Source organism: Accipiter gentilis, chromosome 11, assembly GCF_929443795.1.
Source record: "Accipiter gentilis chromosome 11, bAccGen1.1, whole genome shotgun sequence".
Lineage (NCBI taxonomy): Eukaryota > Metazoa > Chordata > Aves > Accipitriformes > Accipitridae > Astur > Astur gentilis.
The window spans coordinates 10,803,988-10,819,647 of NC_064890.1; the positions used below are offsets into that span (position 1 = coordinate 10,803,988).

Below are 15,660 nucleotides of genomic sequence, written 5' to 3' on the forward strand. Positions count from 1 at the left end.
TTGTGACTTCTGTAGCCAAAGAGAATTGCCATGATGAGCAGTATTATGGCATGTCTTCAGTAATATGTGCCTATATGCTCTCTCCACTGGGGGTAAGATAATATGGCTAGAGTCCAACTGTATATCATGGACATAGATCATCAACATATATCATGGACGTGCTATTTTGAAGATCTTTGACCTGGCTTGATCATGTAGGTATCCATGTTTGGGATTACTTACATTTCTTAGTTGCACAGGTAAAATAGATCAGAGATCCAGTTCTATGTCAGTGACGTGCACTTAACTTTTTTTGAAATTCCCGAAAGTCAGACTTGACTGAATTTTCTGACCTAACTTTAGTTTTCCAGTTTAAGATTGTCGTCCAGCCTGCCTCAACAGGCAACAGAGAAAAAGAAGCATCTACAGAAGGGCAATTATTTCATCCACCATAGACCTCTGTTTCAAGAACAGGGAGTGTCTTCCTCATTTAATTGACTTTAAGAAGACTGCATTAGACTACACATCATCATTTAGGCAACTGAAGCTAGGTGAAATGAATTTGACTTAGTTATCATTAAATTTTCTAGGATAATTACAAATGTGATAATTCTGTCTAATAACAATTTTTTTCTATCCATGATCACATAAATGCTCCCTTCTCTGTATAACTATTTTATAGTTCCTTTTTTCATGTGAATATCCGTATGCACCTGAAATCTCAGTTTATCCATGGACCAATATATAATATATTTGTTTCTAATTCATTCAAATAAAAAAATTATTTTTATTTCTTTAATAAAGTCAGATATCCATGGGGAAAAAAAAAAAAAACCAAAAGAAAGAAGATAAGCGGGAAGAATAGTTCTCCCAGGCAGACTTCAATTCACATAAGTTATCTGAATAGTAAACTTGCAACAAAAGTCATGATTAAATCAAAAGTACTTTGCAGATAGAAAAGCTGAGTAAATTGATTAAAGGATGTATTCACAAAGAATAGCTTAAATATGTTGTGGGCATTACAAAACAGTGTCACCTGCATTCACCCTGTTACTTTTTACATCCTTGGTGGTTTCTTTGCCAATATTTAATGATATACATAAAAAAGGTGCATGTACACCAATGTCAGTGAAATAATGTATCAACAAAAATATCCTCCTTTTTTCTCTATAGAGTTGATTCTGCCGTTCATATTTAATGGGTAGTATCTCACTCATCAGTTGATAGAATAGTATTATTTATTGCACATGAATGATGAAAGAATTTACCTTAATTTAGTGTGTTTTGAAGTGAGTATTTGTTTTGGCTCCCTCCATACAAAAGACTAGGTCTTTCATAACTGTGCTAGATCATGCATGCATTTTTTCAGTACCAAGCAGGTAAAGAGGAAAATGTGGTTATTCAACATTTCCCTGAGACTGAACATTTCAAGAAAGAGGATGAGCAGTTCCTGCCTGGAATTATCTCTGGTTTTTTGGTTTCTCTTGTCAGGAATTTCTCTGGAAATTGAGGTTTAAAGAAGTTCTTCGCTCACCATATAGGTATATTTTAGCAGTGATCAAGATTGGATTTACAATAACTACAGGAGAAGTTCAGACATGGCAGTTGCTCTTCTGTCTGTTCACATAATGTATTTTGAAGGTTTATTCATATGTTATAGAAAGGTGAACAGGACAGTAAAATATTTATTCCTTTGTTTCATTCTCCGATTCATTCTCCGATCAGTCATGTTTCTGATCTGACCTTTATAAAAGTATCCTAGACTTGGGTGTGCTGGCGTAAATCAACTCCATCAAAATCACTATACTTAATCTGTAGAATTTGTCCACACAATGTCCCAGAATATGTTTTACTATTGATGTGTTAAATGTTCTGTCAGAGAGAAAAAATGCTTTCTGCAGAATGTACCATTACTATAGCATACAAGACAAACACTTCCCCTTCCTGTCATTTACCATTTAAATCTTACTTTTATATCTAGTTTACTTTTTATGTTATTTTTAGATCCTATCATAGATCAAAAAAGAATATTTGGCTACATCACTGTTAGTTTTGTTTGTTTGCTTTAGTGGAAATATGGCTGATGCACGTTTAAGCTGTACCCTTCAGAAGTGCTAAAATCCATTGAGGTCTTCAAACATTCTCATGTTGATCTGTGTAAATCCAGCCAAACTGCTAATGTTACCAATATTGCTGATATTGTTGTGTCTGAAAATAGAGGCTAGCCTCCATTTCTTTTTCAAGTTATTTGCTGTCTCTCACATTACATACAGAAAACTTTATGTGTCGTTATCTGTAAATGACAATTAGGTATTAGTAATTCATATAGTAATCACGAGCCACGTTTTCTGCTGAAACGCTGTGTGACTTCAAGTTAGAGTATATACCTAGTCATCAAGTAAACGTATACTAATGTCATTACAAGCTAATAGCTTGACTCATTAGCCTTTCTAAGAACATGATTCACTGCGAAATATCCCATCAACCTAATTAATTCCTCTAATTCTAAAAACAGAAAACACTGGGTCAGGTCTCAAACTCCTGAGGAATTTTGACATACAAGGAACAAGGATAGATTTACTGTGGTTATGAAGGAAGCCAAAGTCCTACCTGCTGTCTGCGTGACTGCATCTATGAGGAAATGACACACTTTAAAATACAGATAGCATTCCTTTCCTTAGGGAATAGCAATCCATAAAATTTTAGCCTATTTAAATAGCTTTGGAGGAGTCTTAGTGCTGAAAAGTTTATTTATAGTTCTGACTGGCAAATACCAGTCTTTTGGTTCTCTCACCTTGAATTGCTTTCAGATGTCAAAAATATCTCTGATTCATCACTCATCGGCATTACAAAAACTGGAGGTGGAAGACTCATTCCACTGAGCTCATCAAGTGCAGGGACTGTGTCAATTTGATAGATGTGTCTGTGCTCCCTCTCATGTTGACAGAAACAGTTCACTTATATTCCACCTGGTAAATCTACTGGGTGAATGGCATTTCTGCCAGCATTTCTCAGAAACAGAAGAACCTAGAGTAAGTGCAGAAATAAAATATTAATGTGTGTTACCAACTGCTACAAATTTGCTGGATGCCCTCAGCGTTCAAGTTTTCTTATTGGACCATTTCAACAGGCTGACTGGAGAGCCTGGGAACTGGTGAACCGTGGATGTCTTTGTTCCAAGTTTTCAATCAGCAAGGCATACTGTGTTGCAATGTTTAAGCCAGCTGACATTCACCAAGATGAAGAGATTCCCTGACTTTCCAGTCAGTTCTGGGGAATTTGTATGGTCTAAAAGCTAATGGTGAACTTGATTTGTGGCGATCTCGCTGCCTTTGCTGACACTCCACTCAACAGCAACCATGACACTGATCAGATTTTTGTTAACTTGTCTGAGGCTTCATGGGTGCGTGTTTATTTTTAATGTGTATGCCTCGTTTAAATAATATCTTCCCAAACTTAAAAATAGGAAAATCATATACAATGAAGACAAAAACTCTTATTATTAAAAATACTGAAATAGCACTCCCAGCTTCTATTTTATAGCAGATATAACAATGTAACATTTCTAGCATAACGTGGAAGGATGCCACCTACCTTATGAGTCACAGACCTTCACTGTAGAATTTTAGTATATAAAGTCTGTGCTAGCAGAGAGACATGCTATTCAATTCAATTCACTTGAATTTTGCATTTTATAATTTAATAAAAATATTCATCATACAGGGGTATTTTAAGCTTCCCCACCCTGAAGCTGGTCCAATAATATTATAAGAAAAACTATCTGTTGTACATACAGACAAGGAAAGATAATGCCACCGTGTTAAAGCTGTTAAGTAGGTCAGAGGAGAGAAAATGCACTCCTGTTTGAGAGTTCTGTGGTAGTTAATGGTGCCCTGCCCCTCAGTCCGATCCTTAGGCACTTGTTTTGATCTAGGTTAATAACTACTCCCCTTAGGATGCAACAAACATTGCTCCTCAAAACACTACAAAGGTCCTCTAAGAAGAGCCACCTGCAGCCTGATGGCAGAGCCAAGAGTAGGTAGAAGCACATCCAGTGTCCTCAGTATCAAAGTCTGAGGATTGACGATGAGTTCTTAGATGTACTCAGTATCTTTTAGACTTAGACTCGACTGCTAGCATGCAGTTGGTCAGTTTTCCAAATTGTTTGGTTGCCTTTAATTGTGCTGGAAGTTCCCCAGGCCACATGGCCAGTTCCCCTCAGGAGAGTATTTTGAATGAGTGGGTCTTTGTTGGGAATGTCAGAGGTCTCTTTCATCTTTAGAAAACTGCAATCTCAGAACTTCAGGATGCCTTCAGGAAATAAAACTGAAGTCTCCCCATTCCTCTTTTCCCTATTTATTCACACTTCTTTTTGTTCTTCTGTGGAAAGTCTTACATATTCTTATTTATTCAAGTGTCACAATTTCCTTTTGTAAGAAGACCTTTGGTGCACAGCTCTCTCTCTAATGCCCTACTATGAGGCCAAATAAACATTAGAATCATTCCTCAGATTGAAACTAAGAGCCTTCCCTTGGGAGAACAGTGGGACATGCAACTGGATTATTGACCAGTCTGTGAAAGGATTATTAAGAATGGGTTAAAAACAGTTTTTCTGCAGTTTGTCTGAAGCTTTTTTGGTCTAGTTTGGATAGCACCAAGTGCCAAATAACAAGACCAGACCCAGTTTCAGAAGGTCTTTTGCAAAGGCAATAGCATGTGTAATGGCTTTCCGTCTTATCAAAACTATCTCTTGTCATATCATAGACATGCTTTGGATATTGCTTGGAAAACGCAGTGTGGCTGGAATGGTCATGGGCACCTAAATAGCTGGAAAGCCAGAACAGAAGCAGTAAGTCACTATCCTTCCCCCTACTCCTCTTGCCACACTTCCCTCTTATCCCAGAGTTATAGATTCGCTCAAGTGTAATTCTGACCGGTGGGAAGTGCAAAAGGCACCAGATCTTCCTTAAAAGCCGGTAGTGAGTGCTGCTTGCTGTTTAGCCAGCTAAAATTAGAAACATTGATCAGGGCATCACAGTGAAAAGAGATTTTCCAGTCCCCATGAAGCTGGGGATAGTAAAGAGCCAGCATCCCTTCCTGAGTCCCTCTGATAATTACACTTCTGGCAGAAAGTAGATAGCATGATGAAGCTGGAAAATGATGAAAAGAAATTAAAAGGAACACAAGAAGGGAAGGAAAAATTCTCAAAAAATTTTGGATCAGGTCTTAAATGAACAGAAATAGTCTTCCCCTCCTGCACTTCCATTTTGCAGTTTGACTGCTTTTATTACTGCATTGAAAAAAACCCAAAGAAATAAGTTGACCCTGTTCTCTGAGCATTAGACTTAGTGATTTATTGTGCTGTCCATGCTTATTCTGTGGGTTAGAGGGGAAGAGATCTTGCTCTCAATATTTCCCCTGGGCTACAGGCTCAGGTTTATCTGTCCCAGCAGAAACGGACTTTATCAAAGGAAGTGTGCACAAAATAACAGGCAATGCCATAGCATGGTTGAAAGCTTTGCCCTAAAGCTCTTTAGAAAGGACTTACTCTAAACAAACCTCTAAATGCCCCCTATCAGCTGTAAATCTTCACTCGTGTAGTTGTGCTGCTCTCATCCATGTATTTTGCTCTGCCTTGTACTTCATTCAAATAAGTAATAATAAATGTGCAGTGTTATTCTTGCTAAGTGTGGCAGTGGGCATTCAGCATATAAGAAAATGCTTTTTAAATATTTCAAAATTAATGTTTTTTTTACAAGGAAAGTCTATTCTAAAAATTAAGTTAGTAGAAAGGACACCCCAACAAAGTGTATCTCCTGCACGTTACAATTAACCTTCTATCTGTTCCAATGAAGAAAGGAAGGAAGGAAGAAAGCTTTCTCACACTGGTTTAGCCATTTCATATGCAGTCCTACTGCGAGTGGTCTCAATTCTGTTCTTTATATGGTAGGAGTTGAGTTGTACTGAGAATTTAGTTTGGCCATTTGCTAAGGTACGAGAAGGAAATCAGAATCACCAGAAGGAATGAGAATTATTTCAGCACCTGTGTGGGGCTTCCAGGAGAAAGTGGGAGAAGAAAAGACTTGCACTATGAACGACTGACATAGAAGTTTGAGAGGTGGTTACTGTAACACTGTCCACAACTTTTTTTACTGAATCTGTTTTGTGGCAGTTGAAACACACTTAGAAAATAATACTTTTCCATGCTTCACAATATAGGGCATCTAGTTTATGGAGATTTAGTTTAATCTTATGGTGGCAGAATGATACAACTGGGATTTTGCAAAAATACTTCATTAGAAAACTTCTTGTATAGCTAAACTATCTGTTTCAGTGAGGTAAAACAGGTAATATCAGTTTATAATGTTTCTGCCCAGCACTGTAATTGCTCTAGCTTAAATTTCCCTACAATAAAAATCAACACTGAAAATAGCTATTACAGAGTAACTTGGATCTAGGAAGTAGTTGAGCAACTGTATAAACTGAGCTTTCAGGATCTTTTTATGTAATCTAAAGCAGAAGATAAGAGAAAACTTATGGGGCACTTATAAATTTTTTAAAGCTATGAGAAAGAAGCATTAAATTAATACATATTCGGACCAGTAAAGATCTGGCATCTTGCATAACACAAGTTACAGATTTTTCACTCCTGCATTTAGTCTTGTTATGTGCCACATAAACTAGTACAGATTATACCTTCTTTATGACCAAGAACTCTGAAAGTGCCTTGAACAACTAATTATTGCTGAAAATCAATTTTGCTGGAAAAGCCCTGCCATACAAATTGCACCAGGAAGTTGGATTCTGAATAACAAATAAATAATTCCATCAAAATATCTCTTTAGGGAGTTTCTGTTTAGTCTTACATAGGTAAGTCTAATTTGTAGAGACAAGCAAAATAACCTGGATGCTTCAAGCAGAGAGTAGAGGCAAACATAGTCACCAGACATTCCAGAGGTAATGAAGTGAAGAACAATCACAAAGGTCAGGATAAAAGCATTCACAGATGGTTTAACATACAAATTGTGGAAGATCACTGGTAAAAATGTTATTGCTGTTATAACTAGCTTTCGACAACATTCCACTAAGATCATATTAGAAAGCACTACTAGCTATTGTAAAGTACTTATGTAGAGCTATATAACTAGTAATTATCAGACACGCTGCTCTCCTCTGGGGTCGTACACATCGTGGGTGCTTTGATTTTCTGCCTCTGACATTGACAGATGTCACCCATCCATGTGGTCCCAGTCTTCCCCTTCTTACTCTTTTTGGATAGTTCTTGCTATATTCTGACACCGTGAGTACTATTGAGGTTCTTTTGTCTCCACAAAAGAGTTTAATTCCTTCTTTCATTATATTTAACCTGATCTGTCCATTCTGACATCAGAGACATGGTTGCGGGCCAGACAGCGACTATGTTACAGTATAACGCTGTATTAAAATCAAATGGATGCATATTTGTAAGAAGATGCAGTTGTATTTCCTATTTCAGTATTCCCAATACACACTGGCAGAGGTGACAAGGGGCAGGCTGTGACTTTTCTGATTTGGCCAGTGCTGGAGAGAAGAATACAGAGTGCAGAGCCAGCTCTGTGGGCACAGAGGTGAATCTCAGCTGGAGCGATGGGTTTAGTTACCGGGCCCAAGATGGTCAGGGATAAAGCTACAGCTTTAGTCAAACAAAGGCAGTCTGCCTGGCCCTGTAAGAGATAGACTAGGAGATACATTCTCTAGATCACGTTAGACCCGATACGCAGGCAAATAACAAAAGCAGGGAGACACGCAGAAGCTGTGTCTGCCCCTTTGCATAGCAACTACTTGCTGTGGGTGCTAAAAGGGAGTTGAATTTCAACTTGGAGCATCAAAAATATGTGCCTGTGTTGCTCTGTTCTTGACTTCTGTTTTCAAGGACAGGCTTCTCTGTAGCAGATTTGCAAAGAAACCAGACAAATGTAAATCCTCTGGTACTTAACCTGGGGTCAATTTGTCTTACCAGTGGAAGTCATCAAAAGCACCCTCCTGTCTCCATTGACTGTATATGTAACTTAGGTATTTCTTTTAGGTAAACTGGCTCACTAACAACCTAAAATTTAGATGCTGAGTGCCTACATTAGGCATGCTGGAGCACATCTCATAAAACAAAACCAAGAATTGTTTTGTTTGTTGTTTTTAAGCCACAATATATATTTGGGCTCACATACATGGGCATTCCAAGACAAAAAAAAATCTTATTTCAGCATGAAAAAGTCTTTTTTCATAACCACTGAATTGTGCTGTTTGATAGTGACTTTCCAGTGAACTGGGAAGCTAAAAATACCGTAATTCCATTTCCTATTGTGCAGATTATTGTGGGCTGAAACCAGCAGACTAAGAGTTTCATGTGATTTTAGTGTGAAAAAAATCCAGTGAAATCAAAGTGAGGATCATCTTGAAGTACAGGTTAAATATAGCTATGTCCTTATGGACAATTTCCCTTGTTCTTGGATTCCAGAAAGTGCATTATAACATTTTGCATCTACACATAGCAATTTTAACCTTCAATCCTATTCCTGAAATCTGGATCTGCAGGAATATTAGGCCAGCTTTGCCACCCCACGGAGTGCCGTATTCATGTAAAACAGCAAAGATTCAAGGCCCAAGGTGAATTGTGCCCAGTCAGGGTTTGTTCTGCTGCAAGTCAGGTAAGCAAATAGCCACTGTCACCGAATATCTCAGAGGCAGCGTCTTAGCTGTCTGCAGGACACACTTTCCAGAAGTAAAGAGGCTTACAAACAGCACATTTTCCTGCCGATGAAACTAGGTACTGCAGCAAGCAGGCTTTCTTTAATTGCTTGTTATTTCAAAGTGTTTTCTAGATAGGTGTATGTACATTTGATTCTTCCAAGACTATAAGGAATATTATTAACAATTATTAAGAATTTACTTTGAAGAAAGAAGGACTACTGAAACTCAGTTGTCACAGAGTAGAACATTATCTGTCTTTTAGATGGACTTTGCTTATGATAGTATGAAAGGCTTGGACACAAATTTGGAATGCTTGGTCACAGAGCTTCACTTTTTAAAAAAGTGGTGTGGTGACATAGATAAAGCCTGTGTTTTCTCTAAGTATTGGGTAATACACAGAGAGGAAATAGGGGAAAACAAGATATTTTCTAAATTACTTAAATTAAATCAACTAATCTCTGGAGGTACTTAGGAAAAAAAATTAAATTGTTTGTCATGGTTTAAGCCCAGCCAGCAGCTAGGCACCACACAGCCACTCAATCTCTCCTCCACCCTCCCAGTGGGATGAACTGGAAAAAAAGAAAAACTTGTGGGTTTAGATAAGAACTATTTAATAACTGAAGTAAAAACCCCACAATACTAACAATAATAATAACTGTAACGAAAAGGAATATAATAAATTAAAAAATAAAACCCAAGAAAAGACAAGTGATGCACAATGCAATTGCTCACCACCCACTGACCGATGCCCGAGCAGTGATCCGCCCCTCCCAGCCCACTCCCCCCAGTTTATATACTGGGCATGACATTCTATGGTATGGAATATCCCTTGGCTAGTTCAGTCCAGCTGTCCTGGCCATGCTCCCTCCCAGCTCCCAGTGTACCTGCTGGCTGGCAGAGCATGGGAAACTGGAAAATCCTTAACTTCGGGTAAGTGCAACTTAGCAACAACTGAAACATCAGTGCATTATCAACATTATTCTCACACTAAATCCAAAATATGCTCTACCAGCTACTAAGAAGAAAAATAACTCTATCGCAGCCAAAACCAGGACATTGTGTAATCAAGTTATTCCAGAATCTTCCAAGGTTTTCTAAACAACTTTATGAAGCGTCTGGTATCAACTGTTTTCAGAAGAGATCCTGAATTTGTCTGTACTGTGCTCTGACCTAATCTGATCTGACAGTGGTTTTCTTATTCAATTGAGAGGGTAAAGGAACTTGAAGAAAAAAAATCATTTTCTGCAATCAGTTTTGCAATGTAGGACATTACAAAATAGGAATAATATGTGAATTAATACAGAAAATGTTTTGGAAGTCAGCTTAAAGAATGAAAAATCCTATGAGCACTCGTAAAAAACTACATAAAGCTTTATTTCAAATTTCTTGAAGCATGTTCTATTCCAAAACCTAATTAGATCATCCATAAGCTATGGCTGGGAAAATCTTGTACGTTAGTCTTCAGGTTTCTTTGAGACAAGAGGAGCAGGTTATTATAACATTTGACAGAAAACAGAGCAAAATTTTGATTAAAAACAATTACTCTTTATCTAGATTTATCATTTTGACTACAGTACATATTTGAGGCTTCATGTAAAATTAGATAGTTGCAACTTCACATTTCTATGTGAAAAGCCTGAAAAAAAGCCACTTCAAGTATACTTGTAATGTAATAATACAACTTAAAATGTAACTGAAATTGAAGATTTTGAATTGCAAATAATCTAAATTAATAGTAACTAAAGCTTGAAATCATTTCATCAAGCAGAAATTGAGTATCAAATCTTGGGGTTTTTCCACATTCCAACAAAACAAAAACCTTTTGGAAAAAAAACTATTAAAGAATCAAAATGTATCTCTGGACTTTATTTAAACCTTGGTGCAAGTAACTGATAACAGACTTTTTCCAACTTTGATCTGTTTCTAATTAAAAAAAATATTTGTTGCCTGAAATATTGCCTGACAAATAGGAAGGTATGCCATGCTTTTTTCTGTACAGATCCTAAAATGTTTGAGCCAGAACTTGTTGAAATCTGTATTATTTGTCCTTTTCTGTAATGGGAGTGCCTCAGATCCAAAATGAATGTAAAACTGTTTGATAGCTCTCTAAATACAGAAGCAAGCAGAACTCTATTAAGCTCTTTGGGTTTTATGGTCCATTTGAAAACTTCTGAAATTACCTTATAGTTATATTAATATGTTCTAGGTAACTTTTCAAACTGTTTTTGTTAGGTACTTAAATCTTATTGTTTCTGGAAAAATAGAATTAGTCTTGATTTGGGGAAAGAGTACTAATAGATTACAAAATACAAGGCTTTTCACACAATTACATTCAACTCAGTAAAATAGTAATAATCTTATAGTAATAGCTATTTGCTTTGGGTATCGGAGATCAGATTTCACAAATGATACGTAGTAGAAAGAGCATTTTCAGGTCATCATGTACTGACATTTTCTTTTCTTGGGTGTAAAAGCAGAAGCAAACTAGAATATACAGTGCAAAAAACCTGAAGGCAAAGAGATTTAAGGCTGCTGATCTTGGTGTCTGGCAGACGTGGGCAGATAGCAGCTAAGTTCTGCAGGGTCTGAGCCCTGCTTAAGTCTCTGAAAGGATGCTGTGTACATGAGGTGGTTCACACTGCATTTGAAACGTAGATTTTAAGAATATTTGCAAGTCATCCCATATATGGTGTAGTTGATCCTGACTGCTTTTATGTGAAAACATAGTGGTTCGGTACCTGCCAAGGGAATAGGAAACCTTGATTCTGGGCCCTTCTGGCAGAAGTCTCCTAACAACTCCTGTTTTGTACAGTAGCACCAAGGTTGCCTTAGCCCAGCTCTGTGAGCTTACGCGCTGCTCGTGTGCAGAGAGACCAGACTGCAAACACACAGCAAGTATGTCGCACTCCTGGGTTGGAGGGTTAGGCTGCATGTTAGCTACATTACGGCAGGCACAAGGTAAAAAAAGAGCCGGCAGGAGGTAAAGAGGACGCTAGGATGATCTGGTTAGTGCAAGAGCAAAGGATTTCTAGAACTGTGTGGAAGGCAATGTGGTGAAAAGCAAACTCCCATGTACGTCGTCCACGCTCATCGTACGTGTTCATCGTTAGAATCTGTTTGCATGGGAAAGACAAGTACCGTTTACCTGCCCAAGTGCAATGACGGTGCCATTTAGCAGTGCTGACCAGTCATCTCAATGAATAGAAGGTTTGATTATTTCTTAGTTATTAGATAACATGCTGAACAGAACCCCATGAAATTAACCTTTAAGATGACACAGTAAAAGGAAATGAGTCATTCCAGGCGGTCTTCATCACTGCATGAGCACCGAGCTTGCTAAATTAGTTCTGTCGTAGTGTGGGTGAAGTGGAATCAATCCATATCATTCACACATACATTTGCTGCTCATACAGGCAGTTTGGGGACTGCTAAATAGAAATAAGCATTGACTTATATCTAAATAAAGCAAAGTTTTGTATTATGTTTACTGATTATACTTTCCAAATGGGTCTGAAGTGACTCATTAGAGAGAACTCAGAGTTCCTGAGGTGTGTCTGAAAGAAAGGATAAAAGGAAGCAAAATTCTAGGCAAGGACTTTCATGGCGGGTGCTAATGGGGAAGTAGAAACAGTTTTAGTCTCAGACAATACTAAAGAAAGACAAGACAGTCTTTCATCTTCTTATTTACAGACTACTGTACTATTCTTGGAAGTATCAGCCTGTCCCAGCAATAGTAATAGCTCTGCAATTCACATAGTGGAAGCTGACTGATTAGTTGAAAAGTAGGGCCTTTCTTCTGATTGAGTAGCTGTAGAGAACATGAGACAAAAAACACTTCCCACTGTTTAGGAACGAGTGAAGATCCAAAGAAGGAATTGAAAATATCTTCAAGTGCCACAATGACCCTTGCTGAATATGATGCAGACAGACTGGTAGATATGATAAAAACAGCTTTACACCAGACGAGCAGTTAGTTAAACATGGGCTGAAGCACACTTTCCTATCTGGATGAATATCCATCAGTGAGGCACGCTGATGGGCTGCAATGCCAACTCAGAGGTTCTGCCTCTGAATGGAGACTAGCTGGGAGACCACCTGACAGCTGCTAGCAGATAAACGCTTCTCTCTGTTGCCTACGTTTTCCATACATATGGAAAAATTTGGTGCCATCTAATGGACAACCCCCTGTATCCCAAACTTTGAATGTGTTAAACTCTATACAAGAATGCTTTTGCAAGGGATCTATAAAGGCCTGTTACCTATATTTGCTACTGCTTCATACTAAGAATTTCTAATTCAGTATGCTTAATTATATATCTTGGGATGTTACATACCTTGTTTAGAGGTGAAGACTTACTAAGCCCCACAGGTAATACAAGGATTTCTGTGTTTCCTGGCTTATAATTTATGAACTGAGGTCATCACACAGCTTCCTTGATTTCAGCAACATAACAACACGTGGAACTAAATTATTGCACCTAAGTACTCTGATGTGTTTACAGGTGAAGTTTAACGAGCTGTTTTGTCAAAGTGAGCTAGATCTAGAAGACCATCCTCAAAACAGTTTACTGCTATAGCTCCATGGAGTTGTATCTCTCTTAGTAGACATCATGACTATGTTAACAAAGTATTGCTTTAGCCCATGGGGTTTATGTCAGCATGTGTACACTGTACAAAGTACGTTAGCAAAAAGAAGGTGGTCTACACCACCACCAATACAATCACTGTCGTAATGAACAATACTGCGACCAATTATCATTCCTGCAAAAGCTATTAGTGATGACCTGATTGTATGTCATGTGCTTCAGAAAGCAAAACAGGTAAAAAAGCCATGAGTATCTCTATTTGACCAGACAAACCATCTAGCATGTCCCAGAAACAGTAAATTAAACATATATATCTGTGATATATGTATAGATGTACATATGTATGTGTCTGTATGATTGTATACATCTGTACACACACACACACACATATATATGTAGTCATATGGTCATATATACGACTATGACATAGACTGTATGACTCAGGAACTCCCTAGGGACATGTACAGCACAGTGTCCTCTACTCAGTAATCCATGGGGAATTTTTCCTCCATGCTCTTGTCTAGTCTACCCTTAGACTTTAAGCATAATGGCCTTCCAAAGAGTAACTATATGTTGTATGACGCAGTATTTCATTTTGCTTGTTTGAGCCTGTCCTTCTGGTAGCATCATCCATAACTAGAACGTGAGCATTAGTATTAGAATTGCAATTTGGACCTCATGTCCGGTTCTCAACTGTCACTGAATTCAGTGGAAGAACAATTAAAATAATGCTCAGTTTGATGAATTTCAATTTGTAAAAGCACATGCTTTGAAGAAGTGCATAGGTGAATGAAACCAAGTTTCCATCTGCAGTTTGCATTTATAGGTCTTCAGGATGTGTCATGGGTTCAGTTCTTTTCATTTGCCTATGAAGAGAGAGATACACAGTAGGATTAGGAGTGGTCCTGCAGGCCTCCAGGCAATCGGCAAAGAAGAAATACAATTGGCAATTATACTTCTATTGCCTCTGAGCCTTTGGAATGAAGTGGGAAAAGTGACTGGGCTTTTTATTCTTTTCTTTAAAATTTGTTGTATACATTCAAGACAATATTTATTATCATCTGTAAAAAATAATCAAATTAGATCAATCTGGTTCATTATTTTTAGAGAAAATAATTATTAATTTGGGTGAAGATGAAGAAATACCTTTGAAATGATGATGAGTTCACAGGCGATTTAGTAATTCCTTGGATACTTTCTACCCAAGGAGAATCGCTCAAACTCTTTCATCTTGAAAGCATACGATATCATTTGTGCTTTACTCTTTTATTGTATTCAGTACGTTTGTGGGATTCATAGCTTCAGCCGGTATTTTTTGCTGCTTGCTTATATTTTTACCTTATTTATACCTATTGTTGCATAACTGATTCACAATATTTCACAGATATAATTGCTCAGTATTGAGGGGAGGGTGCATTTGCTTAAATTTTCTCTAGAAGAAAGAAAAATTTAATTTTTATTCAGTTAGATACAACACCTATTTTTCCTCCTTTTGGCTGGGAAAGAATATTTAGTGGTTTGATGTAAAGCAGAGGTGATTGTTTTAGTCTCTTACATTGTTTGACGCTAGTAATGTTAATATATCAGTCCTGGGGAAAAGATTTTGACCTGTTCAATAGCTTTAGTGAAATGAAAGCAGTCTTAAAAGATTAAATAGCGGAATGATCAAACTTCTTTGTCCTTGTTGACCCATAATACACATTTGAGCTTTAGTCTACAGACTTGAAATGTCAGTTTAACACTTACATTTGGCAGTTTAAAAATAATGCTCGATATCTCACTTGGGGGGATGTTTTTGAAGGAGAATAGGCCATTGCAATATCCAGTGAAGCTGAAATGAGGATGCAGTGCCGAGAATTTAGTAATGGTTCAATGTTTAAGTGTGGTTTTGATGCATAATTAAGACACACGAGTTTTAAGAAACAGAGGCAGAGGTTGTTGTAGGGCTAGCGTGCCGTTGCTAAGTTGAGACTAGAAGAGCATCAAAATAGACAAGCTTATTGCTGTTGTTGCTAAGGGCAAGAGGTTGCCTGTATAGGCAGCGACTGTTGGTTGCTGCACAGCAGCAGAAACAGCAGTACAGGTGCTTACACCGCACCACTGGCATGCAGCACTCAGGCTGAGGACGCGTCCTTCCAGCACCTTCCCTGCCCCTACCTAGCCACAGCTTCATCAAGCCCAACCCCTCATCCTTTGACCCAAGAAGTCTTAAACCAGGTCTCGCAGGCTGTATTATTCCCCGTGAGCTTTGATGTACTCCATGACTTCAGCAGAAAATCTCCAAAGTGCCTTCAGGAGACTTGAAAATGAGCCCTGAAACTACCAGCCCTGTCCTCCTTTTGCTTGTCATCAGCTGCAAGCAGGGCCT

The 15,660-nt window shown here is 38.0% G+C and overlaps 1 protein-coding gene across 6 annotated transcripts in view; it reads left to right on the forward strand.

Annotated features, from left to right (window-relative positions):
• Nucleotides 1–15,660, forward strand: part of PCLO (piccolo presynaptic cytomatrix protein) — a 379,284-nt gene that overhangs the window by 263,750 nt on the left and 99,874 nt on the right. The gene's annotated exons all lie outside the window — the stretch shown is intronic.